This window comes from Ranitomeya imitator, chromosome 3 (genome assembly GCF_032444005.1).
Source record: "Ranitomeya imitator isolate aRanImi1 chromosome 3, aRanImi1.pri, whole genome shotgun sequence".
NCBI classification, from domain to species: Eukaryota; Metazoa; Chordata; class Amphibia; order Anura; family Dendrobatidae; genus Ranitomeya; species Ranitomeya imitator.
This window is the reverse complement of record NC_091284.1, coordinates 706,550,456-706,570,686: the sequence shown is the minus strand read 5'-3', so window position 1 is coordinate 706,570,686 and position 20,231 is coordinate 706,550,456. Positions and strand designations below refer to the sequence as shown.

Sequence of the window (20,231 nt, the reverse complement as noted above, 5' to 3'; positions counted from 1 at the left end):
TAGGCTAAGTTCACACTAGACATTTCTGCAGCTTTTTTACTGCAAATTTAAGCTGCACACATTGAACTTTTTGTCATCAGTATTTTGTGCTTTGCATGGTATTTTGGACAATAGAGCAGGTCACTTCTTTCAGCGGTTTTCACCCATTGACATGAATGGGTGTTAAAAAAAAGTGCTGAAAATCTGCAACAAAAGCACAGGTTTCATGCTTTGCTGCGTTTTTTAGTGCCAAAACCTGATTTTATGGGACTTTTTTTTCAACATTAAACTTTATCAGCATGTACAAGAGACAAATCTAGCGTGCCAAAACCGCAGCAAGAAAACCGCTGAAAAACTGCCTAGTGTGAACTTACCCTTAGTATTTATGTACACAGTACATGAGCTGAGGAGGTGACCCTCCAGCCCGACACAGGCAGAGGAGCAGTGACACAGGTCTGTGGCATGTTCCAGGCACTAGGGATGCCGGCTCTAGGACCGGGAGGAGCTGTCCTGCCTCCCACTAGGATACACCTGTTTGGCAGCCTCTCCCTCCTGTGCAGGTAATGCTTTGTCTCCTGCCTCCTTGTAGCCTGTCCTTCTCTCTGGTGCCTCCTCCTGAGCTGCTGCTGCTGCTGCTGGCTGCACCTCCTTCTCACTAGCAGCAGATCATTTCCTGAGTGATTTAAGTGTGGTTAAAGATCTGCAGCAGCAGCAGCAGCAGCAGCATTACAAGTAACTGTCAGCTCACAAGTCTCCTGCTCCAGACATCCTGGGGGCTGCCAGTGCTGCCCCCCCAGTGCCAAGCACCTCAGGACAAAAGGTAAGATGACCCCCAGCCAGTGCCCTGTGCCAGACACATTGTGCTGTTGCTTCCTTGGTGACTTTGAACTTAATAGCTTGTAACAGAAGGGTACAATGTGCATGTCTCCTTCTATACCGACCTTCCTATGGAAACTATAGAGATTACAGTCTGGAAAGTAGCATCTATAAGTTCCTCCACCATGGCGCTTACATCTGCTCTTAAGAAATAAGCCATCATGAATTAGAAATCTACAGAAACTTCTATAAAGTTTTGTGACACCCTTTTATTTTTTTATATTTAGTTTCTTAGATTGAGTGTATACTTGTGTACTTCGTCTTTGGCAGATAAATGCAAAAAAAAATCTGCTTTTGTATGTGTGTATACTTTTGCCGGTCAGTATAGAAAATTTCCAATATCGTTTCATACCATAATGAAAACCGTCTATTGCGGAGGATAGTGCGTATATTCACTAAGATGTCGTGCGTTCTTAAGGCAGCTTTACAGCGACGAACTTTACATTTTTCAATAATTATGATTTCCTCTGCACACTACACTGCACTGTTACCTGCAACTGGTGGTAATCACTAATGATTTTTTTTCCCCCACTATTTCATAACTGTGAACTAGTGAAATGTAGGGATATATTATCATTGTTGTCAATATTATGGTAAATTTGTATAATGTTAATCTTTTTATTAATGGCTAAATGTTCATTCTAAGCTATGTAGAAGTCTGACTCCCATCTTGGGGTTTCCATACAATGCTTGGTAACTGTAGAAACGGTGCTATGCTCTTATCCGGTTCACACCCAAATGGGTTTTTTGTCTTTTTCTGACGTGGAACTTTTTTTTTTTTTCGGTTAGTGGCTACCGTACCAGTTTTTCTAGATTATCAATCTACTCTCCTTCCTATTATGACGCATATCAATCCATCTGATGGGCTGAACTGATAGTTACATTCCCTTTAAAAAAAAAAAAAAAAAAGTGATATGGGCGTATGTATGTGTGTGTGTGTGTGTGTATATATATATATATATATATATATATATATATATATATATATATATATATATATATATATATAATCTCACCAGGAAAACTCGCTCTGGGTTTGACAACAAAGTCTTCTAGGGCCCTTATACCAAATACCGTATATAGAGAATATCTCAATCTGTGACCACTGAATTGTCATTCTCAAATTTCATACAGGAGCTGTTATCAGAGCAGTATTAGGCTATGTGCACACGTTGCGGATCTGCAGCAGCTTTCCATGTGTTTACAGCACCATATAAACCTATGGAAAACACAATCCGCAGTGCCCATGCTGCGGAAAGAAACACACGGAAACGCTGTGGTTTACATTCCGCAGCATGTCAATTCTTTGTGCGGATTCCGCAGCGGTTTACACCTGCTCCTCTATAGGAATCCGCAGGTAGAATCCGCGTAAAAACCGCGGTAAATCCGCAGGTAAAATGCAGTGCCTTTTACCTGCGGATTTCTGAAATCCGCTGCGGAAAAATCCGCAGCCCTAAGGCTATGTGCACACGTTGCGGATTAGCCTTAGGAATTTCTGGTGTGGATTCTGCATCTCCTGGCAGAAAACGCACCTGCGGATTTGTCGCGATTTTTGTGTGGATCCGCAGCGTTTTTTTTTTTTTTTTTTTTTTTTTTAGCGGGTTTGCTGCGTTTTTTTTACCCCTGCGGTTTTCTATAATGGAATGGGTACAAAAACGCTGCAGATCCGCAAAAAAGAAGTGACGTGCTACTTCTTTTAAACCGCAGCGTTTCCGCAGCGGATTTTCCTCAACGTGTGCACAGCATTTTTTTTTTTTTTCTCATTGATTTACATTGTACTGTAAATCAATTGCGGATCTGCAGCGTTTCTGCACCTCAAAAAACGCTGCGAATCCGCAGAGAATCCGCAACGTGTGCACATACCCTTAGTTGTTCCCAGAGACTGATAAAACTAGTACAATGGTCCCTCAATTAACTCTGGTCTTAAAGGGAACCTGTCAGCTGATACATGCTGCGTAATCCGCAGGCAGCATGTATCAGGCACTGGCTGAATAGACTATGAATATCTGCAGTATTTATTTATATTACTCACTTATATAGCACCATTTACTCCACAGCGCTTTACAGACATTATCATCACCGTCTCCATTGGGGCTCACAATCTAGTTTCTCTATCAGTATGTCTTTGGAATGTGGGAGGAAACCAGAGAACCTGGAGGAAACCCACACAAACACAGGGAGAACATACAAACTCCTTGCAGATGTCGTCCTTGGTGGGATTTGAACCCAGGACCCCAGAGCTGCAGTGCTAACCACTGAGCCAATGTTCTGCCCATATCTTAGAGAAAGATATACCTTAATAACCGCTGGGGGTCGAGCCGCGCTGTATACTAGTCATCCAGACTGGTCTCCGGCGACTTCTCCCTGCCCGCTACCTTGGATTGACAGGTCTCTATCTATACACACCTGTCAATCCAGGGCAGCAGGTGGGGACAAGCCACCAGGGACCCACCTATCCAACTAGTCTCTTACGCGACTTTGACTCGGGCAGCTTTTATAGTATGTCTTTCTCTGAAACCCTGCAATATTTAGGTTACAATAGTTTTCCCAAGGCCTTTCTTGCAGTTTATGTCCAAGGAAAATATCGGACACTCGTACGGCCCCTTAGAATAACATCGGTCCGAGTGTCAGCCGATATTTTCTCGGGTCACGCTTGGACCGAAAATACAATCAATTAGAATGGATTGTCAGTGCGTTGGCTTTTACCGCTGCTCCATTCATTCTCCATGAGCCTGCTGAAGCGCTATACCCAGCTTTCTCTGGTGGTCTCATAGAGAATGAATGTCACATCAATGGAGCATGTGCACAGTTATTCCAGATAAGCGTGCCGTGAACTGGTGATCAGTGAGGGTCCCAACAATCTATACACTGAAATATGCCTTTAAAGCGTTCAGCAGTTCCTTCCGTCTAAAATATGTAAGGATTTGCTTTATCTCTATTTATCTATAATTTATTTATTTTGTTCCCATATTTTGAAGTCTTGGAACCAATTACTACTTTTTCGTGCTATTATAGCCTCAAGTTACGATATTTTTACATGATCATCCCAAAATGAATAACATTAAAACTTTATTTGCAATGATTGATCCGTCACATGACCCTTCTTCTGATGGACCACATGAACTATAATGGGGTCTCTCAAGTCTTTGTTATGGGTTCCAACATTCAACTGGGGGGGGGGAGCGCAATATGCTGTACTTTATTTTCCAAGGTTTTTTTTAAATAAATCCTCTAATGAAGGTTCCTAATTGATCCTCCAAAGCAGATGTGAACATACCTGAGCTTTACGGACCACTGCCAAATATAGTAAGATGACACATAAATTGTTGCTGTGTCACTTGTATGTTTTCAATCGTTGACTTAAATTTTTGATTCATTGATGTTGAACTTTATCCTGTATTGTGCATTTTTAGTATAAGTGAAGAGTCAGACGGCCGTATACGAGGATCGCAACGCAGATGTCACGCTCGGGTCAGGAGCACCAACGGCCAGTCCGAGCATTGCACTGCGATCCTCGTCTGAGTTATACGGCTGTCTGACTCTTCACTAAGATAACATACACTGGTAAAACTCACACTTTTGAGAAGAAGGCAAAATTTGCAAGAATTTATTTAGTGTAACCTAAAACATAAAAAAAATGAACTGAGCGTATAGTCACTAGCTCCAAATCTTGCAGAAAAAAAAAAAGTTTTGATAATCTCTTGCTGATAAAACAGTGAATTTTATATTGAGGACTAGTATACTAGTGAATACCCCTGCCCACACCACTGATGGGCAGCTTTCTGCCTATGCATAGTGTACACAGCAGCCAATCAGTGGTGTGGACGGAGTTATAGAGAGCACAGCATTCAGAGAACTGCTAGATCTGCAGCAGCTATATCCGTGATCGTATTAAAATGACAGCAAGCAGCCCAGTAAGTGACACATCGCTGGAATCAGTCTCTGCCACTATCAGGTAAGGGAGCAAAATTCTGTTGACAGATTCCCTTTAAAGATACGCTTTATTCTTAGTGCAGGGCCCCGGGGATGAGACCTGTGCTGGAAGTTTGTTTCAGAAACACACCTGACAAAACTGGTGTCCTGCGTTATGTAAGAGTTGAAGGGATTCCCTGTGTCATGCATGAACCCCTCAGGCCTGACATTAGACAAGACATAAGGTACACCCTTTGCCGTCAGTGTTGCTTTAAATGGCTTTAGATACTCCAGAATCTGGATCAGCGAGCAGCAGGTGTAAATGTGCTGTATACTGTACAAGCAAAGAACCAGCGGAGCTACATCCCATTATAAAGCCATAACAGCCAAGCAGATCAGCAAGCCCGGTCACGTGTAACATCAGCTGTATGTAAGTTTTCTCTATTAATGGCTTTAAACACACACAGTGGGTATGGAAAGTATTCAGACCCCTTTAAATTTTTCACTCTTTGCTTCATTGCAGCCGTTTGGTAAATTCAAAAAGTTCATTTTGTTCTTATTATTGTGCACTCTGCACCCCATCTTGACTGAAAAAACAGAAATGTAGTAATTTTTTCAAATTTATTAAAAAAGAACAACTGAAATATCACATAGCCATAAGTATTCAGACTCTTTGCTCAGTATTGAGTAGAATCATCCTTTTGAGCTAGTACAGCCATGAGTCTTCTTGGGAATGATCCAACAAGTTTTCCACACCTGGATTTGGGGATCCTCTGCCATTCTTCCTTGCAGATTCTCTCCAGTTCCGTCAGGTTGGATGGTGAACGTTGGTGGACAGCCATTTTCAAGTCTCTCCAGAGATGCTCAATTGGGTTTAGGTCAGGGTTCTGGCTGGGCCAGTCAAGAATGGTCACAGAGTTGTTCTGACGCCACTCCTTTGTTATTTTAGCTGTGTGCTTAGGGCCATTGTCTTGTTGGAAGGTGAACCTTCGGCCAAGTCTGAGGTCCAGAGCACTCTGGAAGAGGTTTTGATCCAGGATATCTCTGTACTTGGCCACATTCATGTTTCCTTCAATTACAACCTGTCATCCTGTTCCTGCAGCTGAAAAACGCCTCCATAGCCTGATGCTGCCACCACCATGTTTCACTGTTGGTATTGTATTGGGCAGGTGATGAGCAGTGCCTGATTTTTCTTGTAGTTTCCGAGAGGATAAAAGACGGATCTCTGTCTGTTGATCTCTGCTTTTAGAATGATGACATTTTCGAAGATCCACTCCCTGTGATTTTTATGTATCAGTAATTATCAGCCCATTACATGGCAGGATTCTACTATCTGATCCCTGGGGTGTATGGGTAGTCTAAACAAAAGATCTAGTCTATGGTGGAAGATATCTAAAAGGATTCTGTAAGGTTAAAAATGAATGTATCATCAGAAAATTATCTAAATCCTAATTTGTATTAAAAATGAAAATCTTACTATCTCTTTTCACACCGGCCTTTAGGTTTGTTTTTTTAAAGACTCTAACTTCCCATTATTTCAGGAAACAATATATGTACAAAGCCATAATGAACAGACTCTACTGAACATGTGCAAATGTCAGTGTGAAGAGGAGCAGGACCTGCTACGACATGGGCTATGGTGTTTGGAGGATCCTGTGTTATCGGTTTTGTATAGAGTCACTGTAATCATTTCCCTGTGGCAGTTTCGCAATCGATTTTGCTGTTGTCCTTGTGGTGGCGCCGCTGCTGGCACTTTTTATGCCATACTGTGAAGAGAGGGCATGTCTCTTCTTTTAACCACATTAGGGATTCTGATCCGTGAAGCAGTTAAAAGAAGAAACCTCAGGCAGAATATGTGCACAGCCATGTTGCTTTGAGACTGCTGTGCACTATACTTCTATTATGGGGTGCCCTTGTGGCGCTTTTTCTGGAGGATTCCAGGCGGAATACGTCGGGGGGGGGAGACCCCATTGTGTGCACACATTCTTAGTCTACAAAGAGTCTCTTTGACATTGGCCGGTGTCAACACTGCACGATTACAAATTGTGTTTGTTAATAATGATAGTGATATGAAAAAATAAGAAAAACCATGGCAGAAAAAAACAATCCAAAAGCCTGATTTAAAACAATAGTTTCACTCTTAATAATGGCTGCTTCCTTCCTGAAAGAGTGCCACTCTTGTCACCTGGCTGTGTGTGGTATTGCAGCTCAATCTCATTTGCTTGAATATTAAGATAGAAAATATCCCATGTCCATTGATAAAGCAAAAAAAGAAAAAAATCCAGCATTGCTACTTTCTCCTTATTTAAAGGGGACCTGTGATGGGCCTAAACTCTATTAACCTGCAGATAAAATGAACTTTATTTCTTCTGGCAGCCACCAGCTTTCAGTCATAGAGGTGAGTCGGCTACATTCACCACTCAGAAGACAGAACCAAGTGCTGGTATACTGCTGCCGCTCACTGTATACAGATCGGTGACTGTGGCCGCTCTGGGCATATGGTTCTCGGAAGGTATCAAGTGAATTTTCTCCTGGTATCCATGCTTTCAGTATTGTAGTGCTTTTTACCCGCAGATTAACCCCCTAAACCTGCAAGTAAATGGCATTTGGGGACATGGCAGGTTCCCTTTTTAAAAACGTACCTTTTTATACTCGCTACGTGACCAGAACAAGGTACAACCTCTACCAGCTTGCAAACAAACAATACACAGGAGAGAATTCGGAGTGTGAGCTATTGCCGGACTCTCTGTCCTCGCTGTACGATAGATGTGAACTACTTGATTGTTCGATTAGCATTCCTCTAAATGGTTTTGTGACATCAATTACAGCGCTACTAATTGTCAATGTTTGCTCGAGAAGGTGCCAGTCTCCAGAGTTCAGTATGACCTCTGTGATAGAAAGCTGAAGACAGTCTGTGATTTAGGGGAATGTTACCGCAGTCAATGCTTTTCAGAGGATGGCGCTCCGAACCCTGGAAATGGTCTATTATAATTTCGCTAGTGTAAAAATATAGTAACAGCACAAATATCGCCCTTATGGTAATAACATTAGGTTGTTTTTTTTGTGTGTTATACCCGTAATTTTGGTACCAGAGAAAACAACTACAAGAAAAATAAAAGCGCAAATAGGGTCTTATCCGAGGGAGAGTTTCGGGGTACAATAAGATTGCACTCGCCTGTTTGAGAAAAAAATTGCATAGCAAACTCATCAGAGTTTTGGCAGCTGCTGCAGATCCACAAGGTCAGCTCAGGAGCAAGTCAGGATATTCAATCTGGAAATTTCTTGGTGAAAATCCACGCTGCTGTAATGATGGATGTCCAAATGTATTGAAGATTTAAAAAAAAAATAAATAAAAATGATGGTTTATTTTTTCTCAACGCGTTTCGAAGTCACTAGGACTTCTTCCTCATGTATATATAATTTTTTTGTGATGGTTATGCTTAGCTGAGGAGTCAGTGATGGTTTCCATTGCCTTCCGCTCACCCATGTCATAGATATACAGAAGAACCCTTCTATTAGATGAGCTTTGGGTTCTTCCCAAGGCTCAGTGGAAAAGAAGAGGTGTAAACACTATATAATGTCCATTTGTAAACTTAATGTTTGCTCTGCTTCTCAGATCCAACACTTGCAGGATCAAATGACCTTTTTGTAATCTCCTTCCTTGTTGTGTAATGCTCTAGAGAAGTGTAGTATTGACTTTGGCTGCAAATCATTGTTACCTTTTATGTCTTGTCACTGCTTTTTTGTGCCACTTTTGTGCACTTTGTGCATGCCAAAGAAAAAGCTGTAGGCTTCATACACACTGGACATCAGCTTTTTTTTTTTTTTTTAAATATGACCATGCACCAAATTTTGGTGCCTCTTTCATCATGGTCTAAATGCAAACACATTAGTAAATCTGACCCAATTTGTTTTCCATTTAGCCATTTAGCATTCACAATGACATTGTGAGTTTTTCAACTTGATTGCATTTGTTTTTAAAAGTATATTTGCCATAACGGAGACCAAAAATGATTTGTCTCATTCATATTGTCGATATAATTAAATATCAAATGCTTGCTGCATCTAGTTTTTACTTTATGCACTGAGGCCTCAGGAGTCTATTATAGGTTCCATTCAGTAATGTCCAGTGGTAGAGTTTCGATGGACATTAAAATATGGTTCACTACAATGGTAGAAAACTTGTCTACGGGGGCAGTGAGACAGCCATATAAATTGGACTGGGATCGCAACGCAGTTCACGGACTGGCCAGAGGCGTGACGGCTTCATGGGTTTCTATACAGCTGGTATGCTCAGGCCGGGAGAGATCTCCTGGCCAGTCCATGCACTGCATTCTGAACTCGTTCCAATTTATACAGCCATCTGACTTCACCCTAATGCAGATTTATTGGTTACCGATGAAAGCACCACGAGAGAGGGGATCTGCCCTTCAAGGACAGGAAACATAAAAGGGCAGCACCTCTCCCATGCATCAGTTGGTTTCCTGTGGTGAACCTCTTACAGGCATACCTTAAGATCAAAGATGGATAACCATTTTTCCAGGCCTGGTCGTTCAGTTCAGGTAGCGGTATTTTCCTTGCCTTGGCCGGTACGGGGTCAGTGGAAGTGCCACAGTGGCAGGGAGATTCACATTTGTGAGCAGTATCCCAGGTAGGGATAGCTGGCTCTGGCATGGCTCTTCGGGCGCTCGCACATACCAGGAAAGAAGACAGCGGCATGTGCAGGGCTCCAGATTGCCACCGGCGTGTTGAGAAAGTACCAAGGCCCGGCTGGCGCCTGTCCTTAAAGGGAACCTTTCACCCCCAAAATCGAAGATAAGCTAAGCGCACCAGCATCAGGGACTTATCTACAGCATTCTGGAATGCTGTAGATAAGTCCCCAATGTTACCTGAAAGATGAGAAAAAGAGATTAGATTATACTCACCCAGGGGCGATCCCGCTGCGGTCCAGTCCGATGGGTGTCGCGGTCCGGGGCCTCCCATTTTCTTTTGATGACGTCCTCTTCTTGTAATCACACTGCGGCTCCGGCGCAGGCGTACTTTGTATGCCCTGTTGAGAGAAGAGCAAAGTACTGCAGTGCGCAGGCACCGGGAAAGGTCAGAGAGGCCCATCGCCTGCGCACTGCAGTACTTTGCTCTGCCCTCAACAGGGCAGACAAAGTATGCCGGAGCCGCAGCGCGAAGACAAGAAGAGGATGTAATCCTATGAAGATAAGAGGCCCCGTACCACAACGCCCATCGGATCGGACCGCCCACCCAGGTGAGTATAATCTAACCTCTCTCTTTCTCATCTTTCAGTTATACATCGGGGGGCTTAGCTACAGCATTACAGAATGCTGTAGATAAGCCCCTGATGCTGGTGGGCTTAGCTCATCTTTGATTTTGGGGGTGACAGGTTCCCTTTAAAGGGAAGAATAATAAAAGAGCTAGGTACCTGGGATTGGATGTGTCTAGTGTTTCAATTCATGATGATGACTAATTCCATTCCTCCTCCTCTTCAGATAACACAGGTCATCTCTGTTTTCCTATAGAACAGATGGACAGACTTGTAAAGGCAGTTAGGACCATGATGAGGATAGTCAAGTCCAAGCCCGAAAAGTTCAGGACATTGTTTGCAGGCTTGGATCAAACGAGGCATAGGTATATTCCTTTAAACAAAAAGATCTTCCCCTTGATACAGAGGGTATGGGGAAAAAAACCTGAAAAAAGAGGCTCCCTCCCACCATCATTTCACAAGAGATATCCCTTTTGATGAGCCTTCTTCGTCAACCTGGGACAAAGTCCCAAAACTGCATGAGGCCGTAGCCAAGGCTTCTAGAAAAGCCTCTCTCCCATTTGAATACATGGGGAGTTTAAAAGACCCCTTGACAAGAAAGGGATCTTGTTATAGCAAGGGTCTTTTAACAAATTGGATACCACTGTAATGATTGACAGCGACATTTAATGGGTTAATGAGCCCCTGATCAGCTCCAATACTGCAGGATGTCAGCTGTCATGTACAGCTGTCGAATGCAGGAATTTCAACCGCGAGGCAGCGCTATACCCTTATTCCGATAAGTTAATAAGGCCCCATAACAGCCGTCTTTTTAATGCATAGTGGCAGTTGTTAAGGGGTTAATAAGTAATCCATAAATACTGACTTCTCTATTATCCATTTGACAGCCACTGTGAATGTTGGAACAGGGCCATATCTCGATCCCACCTTTTGGACACACCTCTGTTTGTGACTTTACCTACATCCTTTAGTGTTTCCAGTACATGTGGTGTGATTTTTCACTCGCACGCTCATTATAATCTGTGTGCCTGCACACATCTGTGTTTTCACATGACCGTTTTTTTTTTTTTTTTTCAGCAGCAAGAATGACTATATGTACCGCACATGTGACATCCGTGTGATGTCCATGTGACACGTACTGGAATAGAATTGACAGAAGTTTAGGCGTTAAAGATGTGCAAAGATATAGATGGATATCGGGTAGATAGATAATGGATAGATATCTGAGAGATGCATAACAAAGGTCTAAAAATCCATGAAAATAATGCATTCCCCAAATGCAACTTGTGTGTGATAACAAATGCAATAGCCTTTGGTCTTTTGACTCTTTAACGGTGTCTTGGTAATGAAATATCCCATGAGATTATTTTGTCTTTCAATCAGTAGGCTTACATTACTATAAAAGCAACGTTTTAAAGCCAGAATTTCTACTGTAATTAATTAAATATCTCAAAAATTAGAGTCGATCTGGCAAAAAACGACGTCATACTCTTCATCAGCATCTTGAATTTAATATAAAACCTTTCAGACATCGTTGGCACCAAAATCACTGTAAAACAGTGTAATTAGTGCCTTGTGTGTAGCTTACTGTAATTGTATTAACCTAATAAATAATTGAAAAAAATGACTTTAGGTCCTGCCCATTTTGGATAACCAGAAAAGGTAAAGCAGACAGCCATGAGCTGATATTATCAGGCTGGGAAGGTCTGTGATAATTGGGCAGCCGCAGCCTCCCCACAAGGACAGCATCACATTAGATGCCCCAATTCTGGCGCTTCTCCTTTGCTGTTTCTGATTGCCCTGGTGCATTGACAGTCCAGAAAATGGTAGTTTGGGTTGATGTGAATTGTCAAAAAACACAGCTGTCATCAATCCCATTGGTTAATAATGGAGAGATGTCAATCAGACACCCCCATTATTAACCCAGTAATACAAAAAAAATAACTCGCACCAAAAAAAATACTTTATATGAATAAGCATTCCCCCGCAATTTCTCTGGTTCACAAGTTTTAGAACAAGAAAAATAAAATCCCATGCAGGTCCAACATAGTCTAGTGAACTCAACATAGTCCACAAATGGAAACCTGAAAAACATAGAGCAAAATAAAAATCCTAATATCATATTAACAATTAAATACTTAGTCAGTACAAAATGCCATCACACCCTGTTTATAAATAAATTAGCAGGAAGTCCAAAGTGAAGGTGTGATTATTACTAGGGTGCTGCCATATATAGTTCACTTGTAGAGTAATGTTTTAAAGGAACACTACAAAACTGATACATTGTCATTTCTAAATTTATGACCCGAAGGGGGGAAACTTGTACCATCAGGAGCAGATTTAAGGTAGCCCGGGCCCAAGGTACTTTAGAGTGAGTGGACCCATCCAGAACCCATTTGATCATGTAATGTTATATTTTAGGGAGGTCATGTGATGAACACACAGGTGCTGTGGTTCACATCTGCAGCTGAAAGGAGAAAGAGTGAGCGGCACCCATGGTGCCAAATCATTTCCCTTATGTACAATGGATAGTGATTGATGGATATATATAAGAGGAGATAAGGGACAGCGCTATACATAACAAGAGAATACTTTTTAATAAGTGATGGCTCTATACATAAGAAGAGGGGCTGCTATGTAGTAAGGGACTGTGCTATATGTAAGGGGAGGACATTATATACTAGGGGATGGCACTGTACATAATACAGAAGTATATTTTACAGCCAAGAGTGTTGTTCCCATCTCTCTGCAATTAAATTTGCATTTGCACTAAAGGATAATCATGAACTAGAGTTCTTAACACTCATTTCACAATAATATTTTAGTATAAACGGGCTGCAATCACCTGATGAAAGCAAAATGCTATTTCATCAGGTGAAATTATCTCTTCTGCGGCGCAAAAGATCATCATTCTCAGCAGTTAATTATCCTGTGGAAACAGGGCTCGCACTGCCAAGAACTATGGCAACCTATGATCTTTAAGAGAACCATTTTCTGCGCCATTTTGTCACTTTCATGTTGAAGTCTTAAAGCCGCAGAGTTTGCCGCACTGATCACTATGCTCCTGAAAATTAAAAAGTTCACATTTGTTTCTTGAATTAAAAAAAAAAACAAAAACCCCACACTGTGCCGCTGAATATATGGACCACACAACTAATATATTAGCCATTGTGCCACCCACTATTCAAAAATAAGCCAGAACCTTGCACCCTATTAACTTAGCTACTTTTCCCGCATAAAATAAAAATATAATTGGCCACTATACGAATTCCCCATATTCATTACCAGTCACTCTCCTGTGCCTTCCACCCCGATCACTGTGCACCTCCCAAATCATTATGATTACATGTCCTCTCCCCAAGTCATTATACTTTTAATGTCCTCTCTCCCATCCCACTCCCAATTATTTGTCATGTCTCCAACCCCCCACCTCTAATTCATTATAAAGACTAAACCAAAGGTAGAAAACTAAACATCCACCGAGGCGGATGTTGATTGCTGTGAATGTACTCGTGTCTATATTCTGGGAGGGACTATATTTGCACTATGGTCACTAATTCTTCAACACACATAAAGGACAAGTGAAATTTAATTCTAATACATTGTTTTTTTTTCATTATTGTATTGTGCCTAGACTCAATATTTGATTATTTATATGCTCAACGCTTAGCTTCACATCGGACAATGCTATTAATCTGCAGGTAAAGGTTAATCTGCAGGCTATAAAGGTGCCCAGCCGCTGTACCTAAAGCACGGCATCCGGGAGAAAAGGAACTGTATATACCTCTCATGAGCCCGCTGTCAAAGTGTTTGGTCGTGCTTACACCCACGACTCACAACAAATGGCACATAAATAATCAAGTTTTTCTCCTGGGAGCCAAAATTTCAGTACTGAGGTCGCCATTATATTTCTAGGTTTCTAACCTTTATATAGGGTCGATATTGACTTCTAGGATTGCTACTTCCCATATGTGGCACTAAAGTTCTAGTTTTCTTCCTCTCTGAAGAGACAATTTGCTAGACATAATTTTAAAACACATTTATGTACTCTCCTACTTCTCCCTTAAGCCCCCTACCCAGGCCCCCAGGTGGTCCCCTCTATTGCTCTTTGATTTCGTGACCAATGTGTTATTACTTCAGCCACTGATTAGCTTCTGTGGTCATGTGTCGAACACCGAGGGGGGATAAAGAGGATACTGATGGTGGACCATGGGAATCTCTAAATGAGTTTGCCTGTGTGTGGTTTTAATGGCATGTTCTGGATAATCTGTTCCTTGTAAAAGGAGATCCCTGACAAACAGTAGATCTATCACAGAGTTTTTTGCAACTTTGCCATCCATTTTATTGGGACTTGCAGAATATCACATTGCTGTAGGAAAAGCAAAGCCTTCTAAGTTGTACATGTATATTTAGTGATTAGCGCAGATCCATTCTGGGTGCCTCCTTACTATTCCTGCCAACACCACTTGTACGATATAAGTACGTGTCACATCTGATAACTTGTAACCAGAAGGTGATGTGATAACAAGGGGAAAAACAAAGCTGAATATGTGTAAAACCGAATCTCTGCTATGACTGTTATCTGGATCACAACCTTCCTTACCCCCTCAAAATAAATAAATAAAGATCACGGAAATTGCGCTTTGGTTGGCTGTATTCTGCGGTCCTCTTGGATTGTGGTGCACAGTGATTTTTTTTTTTTTTTTTCCCCTTATGTCTTCAGTTTTTGCTGCCAGGACACTGATAAAATTAGTTGTTTATAATGATGTACATCAGTAAAATTCTGTACCTTCTCCATCTTTGGAATGGAAGATGTAAAGTAGGGGTATTCCTCGCTGGGACTTAAGTCTGTGGTGAGGGTCCAAAATCCAGAACTACCACCTGTTGAATGTACAGATTTCTCCTGACTTCCGTTCTGCCACGTAAGATGGGTAAACAGAAAGGTGACCTATGCTTTACTTACAGAAAGAGCTGAGCAGCAAGATAGATGTGGGACATGGCCGATGTAGAATTTTATTGACGTTTTATGGTGGAGATCTTGATGGTGAGTACAGGGTGACTAAACAACGATGATGCAAAGTCATGGCCTCGGTATTCATGACTGAGAGAACATAACACAAATGTATGCGCATAAGTGATATTCTATCTATCCAAGTATCTATCCAAGTATCTATCCAAGTCTAGGCGGTGGTCAACTTCTTTCCAAATACTTGTCAACACATCCTCCGATACGAACTCACTATATGGCTAAGGTCACACTACTGTTTTCTCTCCATTTGAAGAAAAACACTGCGATTGTTAATTGGGGACTCAGTTCAGAGAAGGATCATATATTTGTCAGAGGTGGAGCGAAAACATTTTTTTTCACACTTTCTCCATTTAGTCAGTCTGTGAAAATCAGACCACACTTAGACGCCATCCATTTCTTTCTTTTTTTTTTTTTCATGAACCTATAGACTTGAATGGCGAGTGCGATCCAATTGTCAGAGGCAAATTGTGCATGCTGTGAACTATTTAATGACCTGAGATAGTGCACCATTGAAAGAGTGAAGTCCATATAAGAGGCTGTACTGGCACACATCTGGATAGCGTTGGACTACCTAGACATCTGATGTGCAACAATGGAAATCACTTTGAACACTAGTAGTATATAAAACTCAGATGGTGTCTCTTCATGTTCATACATTTGTGTTATGGATATCCATACTATAATTTTGGATCGCCTTATCTGATATGTTGCATAGGGATGGATTTAATTAGTTGTTGATGTGTAACATCCTTGACCTTTCACTGTGATTGTAAGAACATCTAAAAGTCAGGCCATTTTTGGACTTGGGGATGCATTAGCCCAAAAGTGGATGCTCCTGTAGGCTTAGATTCTTGCATATAGTTTGAGAATAATGTCACAGGAAAGGGCATAAAATTTAACGGAAGAGAATATAATAAAAGATGAGTGCATTACCATTTTTTTGTTTTGTTTGTTTAGTGTTTACATCTTCTAGTGCTATGCGAAGCCAGGTAGGCCTTGGCAATAATTTTGTGATAACATGTTATCTGAGCACATTCGTGTCCTAATTGAATATTTTCGGCCTGCTTGGAAAAAATAAAAATGCTCGAGTCACCACCACCGCTATCTGTCGCTCGGCTGTTCGACAGCCGCAAAACATGCAGGGATTGCCTAGCAAACAGACAATCCTGCATGTGTTGCAGTTGTTGAGCAGCTGCGAGACATGCAACGGCCGTAACTCGAGCATTTTTTTTTCGATCATGCTCTTGTCCGAATTTAGTATTTTCAGCTACTGTCGTTGATAACTACTTATCCGAGCATGCTCACTCATCAGTATGTTGGATAACTGTCATAGTTCCAGACCACCAAGTCTAGTCTATATAAAATGTGTATATTAATATAGACCTTTCTGTATCGTTTATAAATATACACTGCTCAAAAAAATAAAGGGAACACTTAAACACAATGTAACTTCAAGTCAATCACACTTCTGTGAAATCAACCTGTCCCATTATGAAACAACACTGATTGTGAATTAATTTCTCCTGGTTTTGTGCAAATGGAACAGACAACAGGTAGAAATTATACGCAATTAGCAAGACAACTCCTATAGATGAGTGGTTCTGCAGGGGATGTAACCAGGCCATTTCTCTGCTCTCATCCTTTTTTCTCGGTCTCCCATGACAGCACTACGGAGAGAGGGGATCCGCCCTTCAGGGACAGGAAACCTACAGATAAAAGGGCGGTACCTCTCCCTCGCATCAGTTGGTTTCCTGTCCCTGAACAGGGAACCTCTTTCCGGTGGTACCTGTTATGAAGACCGATGGAGCGGGACCGGGCGGTCGAGTTCCGGCAGCGAGGAGGCTCCTGCCGCGGCTTGTCCGGCTCCCGAAGCCGCCACCGCTGGAACCGAGGGGTTCTTCAGGGTGAGCGGAGGGAGAACGCCGCCGATTCTGAAGAGAGGAAGGGGCGCTTGATCACCCGGAGCTCCTGTGCCGATAAGCGCACGCTCCGGTTGTACTAAGATGGCCGCCGCTCCGGAAATGCGGCAGGATTTCCGGGTCATCACCGCGCGCATGCGCGGTAGCTTCTCTTCTCCCTGGACGTGACGCAGGACCGGAAGTGCGGGGGAACGCCGAGCGAGGCAGCAGAGGTGGCGCCAAATACAAATAGGGAGATGGTGCACACACAGTTGTCGCACCATCTCCCTGTAAATCATGGAGGACAGCGATCCACAGGAGCTTCAGCCGAGGCAGCAGCACCATAAGAAGACGGACCTTAAGAGCGCCAGGAGTAGGTCCAGCAGCCGCTCTACACAGCGCAGCAGGTCTGCTGCGAAGACTAAATCACCTCCTCGGGAACCTTCTATTCCGGACCCAGGGCCCCCTCCAGAACCGGTACCTGCCTGCACGTCCGAATGGTGAGTGATCTTCGTGAATGTATATATTATAATAGGGCTCCCTCTTCTCCCTTAATAGGGAAAGAAGAAGTTGGAGAAAAGGAAAAACAAATCCTGCCCCATCTGTGACAAAGCTTTACCAGTAGCCTGGGACAAAAAGCTTTGTAAATCATGCATCCAGCGCGTGCTATGTGAGGAGACTCCCGACTTTGCATCCGAATTAAAAAAAATTATTAGATCTGAGGTTCAGAATGCTGTATCTTCCTCCAAAAAAGGGAAAGATAAAGTAAAGGAATCAGTACAATCTCACTCTGTCCGATCCTCGTCTGAAGACGCAGATTCGGACGATTCTGACTCCTCCCTATCCTCCTCCGAGGAAGATTCAGGCCGACATTGTTTTCCACTCTAGGAAGTGGATGCCTTAGTGAGAGCCGTTAGGGCTACCATGGGGGTGGAGGAGCCTAAATCTGACAAAACGGCCCAAGACGTAATGTTTGGTGGCTTGGGACAAAAAAAACGGAAAACCTTTCCTCTAAATCCCAATGTCCAATCCCTAATTAAAAAAGAATGGGAGAAACCAGATAGGAGAAACTCTTCAGTGCCCTCGCTTAAAAGGAAGTATCCCTTCGAAGATGACGCATCCACTTCCTGGGATAAGGCGCCAAAGTTGGATGTAGCTGTGGCAAAAGCCTCAAAAAAATTTGCGCTCCCGTTCGAAGACATGGGTACCCTCAGGGACCCCTTAGATAAGAAAGCAGACACATTCCTTAAAGGGGCATGGGAATCGGCTGGCGGTAGCTTGAGGCCTTCTGTTGCGGCTACCTGCACCTCCAGATCTCTGATGGTGTGGGTTGATCAATTAGAAAGTCAAATTAGAGACGGGCTACCCAGGAATAAATTACTGGATTCTATCCCTGCAATTAGAGCAGCAGCAGCATTCCTGGCGGACTCCTCAGCAGACTCCGTACGGTTAACATCTAAGGCCGCTGCTCTCTCCAACGCAGCCAGAAGAACATTATGGCTCAAAAGCTGGCCTGGAGATCTCCAGACAAAGCTAAAACTATGTTCTATTCCATGCGAAGGAAATTTTCTGTTTGGAGAAACCCTGGATGACATCCTCCAAAAAGCAGGAGACAAAAAGAAGGGGTTTCCAAATTTGGGCCCAGCCCCATTCAGGCAGTCCTTTCGGAATCGGAGATTTTTCCGCCGCAGACCCCCCAGGGAGCAGAATAAATGGGAAGAAGGCAGGAGAAGGGATAGAGGTTACCTCTTTGGCAATACCTCTCGCGACAAAAAACCCTCCAAATGACATTGTGCCTACGGTGGGGGGAAGACTCACATCATTCCTTCCCGCCTGGAAGAAAATATCCAACAACACCTGGATTCTAAACATAATACAGTACGGTCTAAAAATAGATTTTATTTCTTTTCCTCCCCGAAAGTATATAGAAACGAAAATAAGATCCTCGGTGGCAGAACAAGCAGCTTTAGAGAGAGAAATTATTTCCCTACTGCAAAAATCCGTAATTCAAGAAATCCCCCCTCAGGAAGTAGGAGAAGGGTTTTTCTCCCCTCTTTTTTTAGTTCCAAAACCCGATGGGTCCTTTCGGACCATTATAAATCTAAAAAACCTGAACAAATACGTAAAAAATTACAAATTCAAAATGGAAACAATAAAGTCCACCATAAAAATCCTGTTTCCAAATTGCTATATGGTCGTGATAGACCTAACCGATGCATATTATCATGTGCCCATCCACAATCAATCTCAAAAATTCCTAAGGTTGGCAGTTTCCATAAAAGGACAATTAAGATTTTTCCAGTACAGTTCTCTTCCGTTCGGGATCTCTATAGCTCCCCGAATATTCACAAAAGTAATAGCAGAAATGATGGCCCACATAAGGGAACAAAATATATTAATAGTCCCTTACCTAGACGACGTTCTCATTGTAAGCAACTCGGCCCAAAGTTGCAAAGAACAGAGGGACCGGGTAATGACTATTTTGACGGACTTGGGGTGGCTCATAAACTTAAAAAAATCAAAGTTGGAACCCTGTCAAGTACAGGAGTTCCTAGGTCTGACATTAGACTCCCGAGTCCAAGAATGTCGGCTTCCAAACCCCAAAAAAGACAGCATATTAGCTATGATAACGCGAACTTTTCACCATCCTTCCATGACTCTAAGGAGAGCAATGTCGCTACTAGGCTCTCTGTCCTCATGCCTACCAGCGATACCCTTCGCACAGTTCCACACAAGAGAACTTCAGTGGCACGTACTCGAATGGCAGTCAATACTAAAGGACAACTTGGAAGGTCAAATCACCCTGAATTCTTCAGTTATTCATTCCCTTCGTTGGTGGGGGGAAACCCAAAACTTATCAAAGGGAGTTCCTTGGGTGACACAAATATCCCGGGTGATAACAACCGATGCGAGTCCCACAGGGTGGGGGGCTCACATGGGGGACAGAGTTGCTCAGGGAACCTGGTCAGTCCAGGAACTATCAGCATCCTCAAACCAAAAAGAACTTTGGGCAGTACTTCAAGCTCTTCTTTCTTTTCTGACCTATATTCGGGGACATCATGTCCGAATCTTTTCGGACAACAAAGTGACTGTAGCGTATATAAACCACCAGGGAGGAACAAGGTCTCGGGCACTCATGAGTTCTTCAGCCAAAATTTTCAACCTAGCGGAAGAAAATCTACTATCCCTCTCTGCGCTACACATTCAGGGTTCAAACAACGAGAGAGCAGATTACCTGAGTCGGTCTCAGTTAAAACAAGGC

The 20,231-nt window shown here is 42.7% G+C and overlaps 1 protein-coding gene across 1 annotated transcript in view; it reads left to right on the top strand.

Moving 5' to 3' along the window:
* The first annotated feature begins 591 nt into the window (after positions 1-591).
* Positions 592-20,231, top strand: part of GALNT6 (polypeptide N-acetylgalactosaminyltransferase 6) — an 88,955-nt gene continuing 69,315 nt past the window's right edge. The window contains exon 1 of the mRNA XM_069758636.1: positions 592-799. The gene's annotated coding sequence lies outside the window, so the exon portion shown is untranslated. The remainder of the gene's footprint in view (positions 800-20,231) is intronic.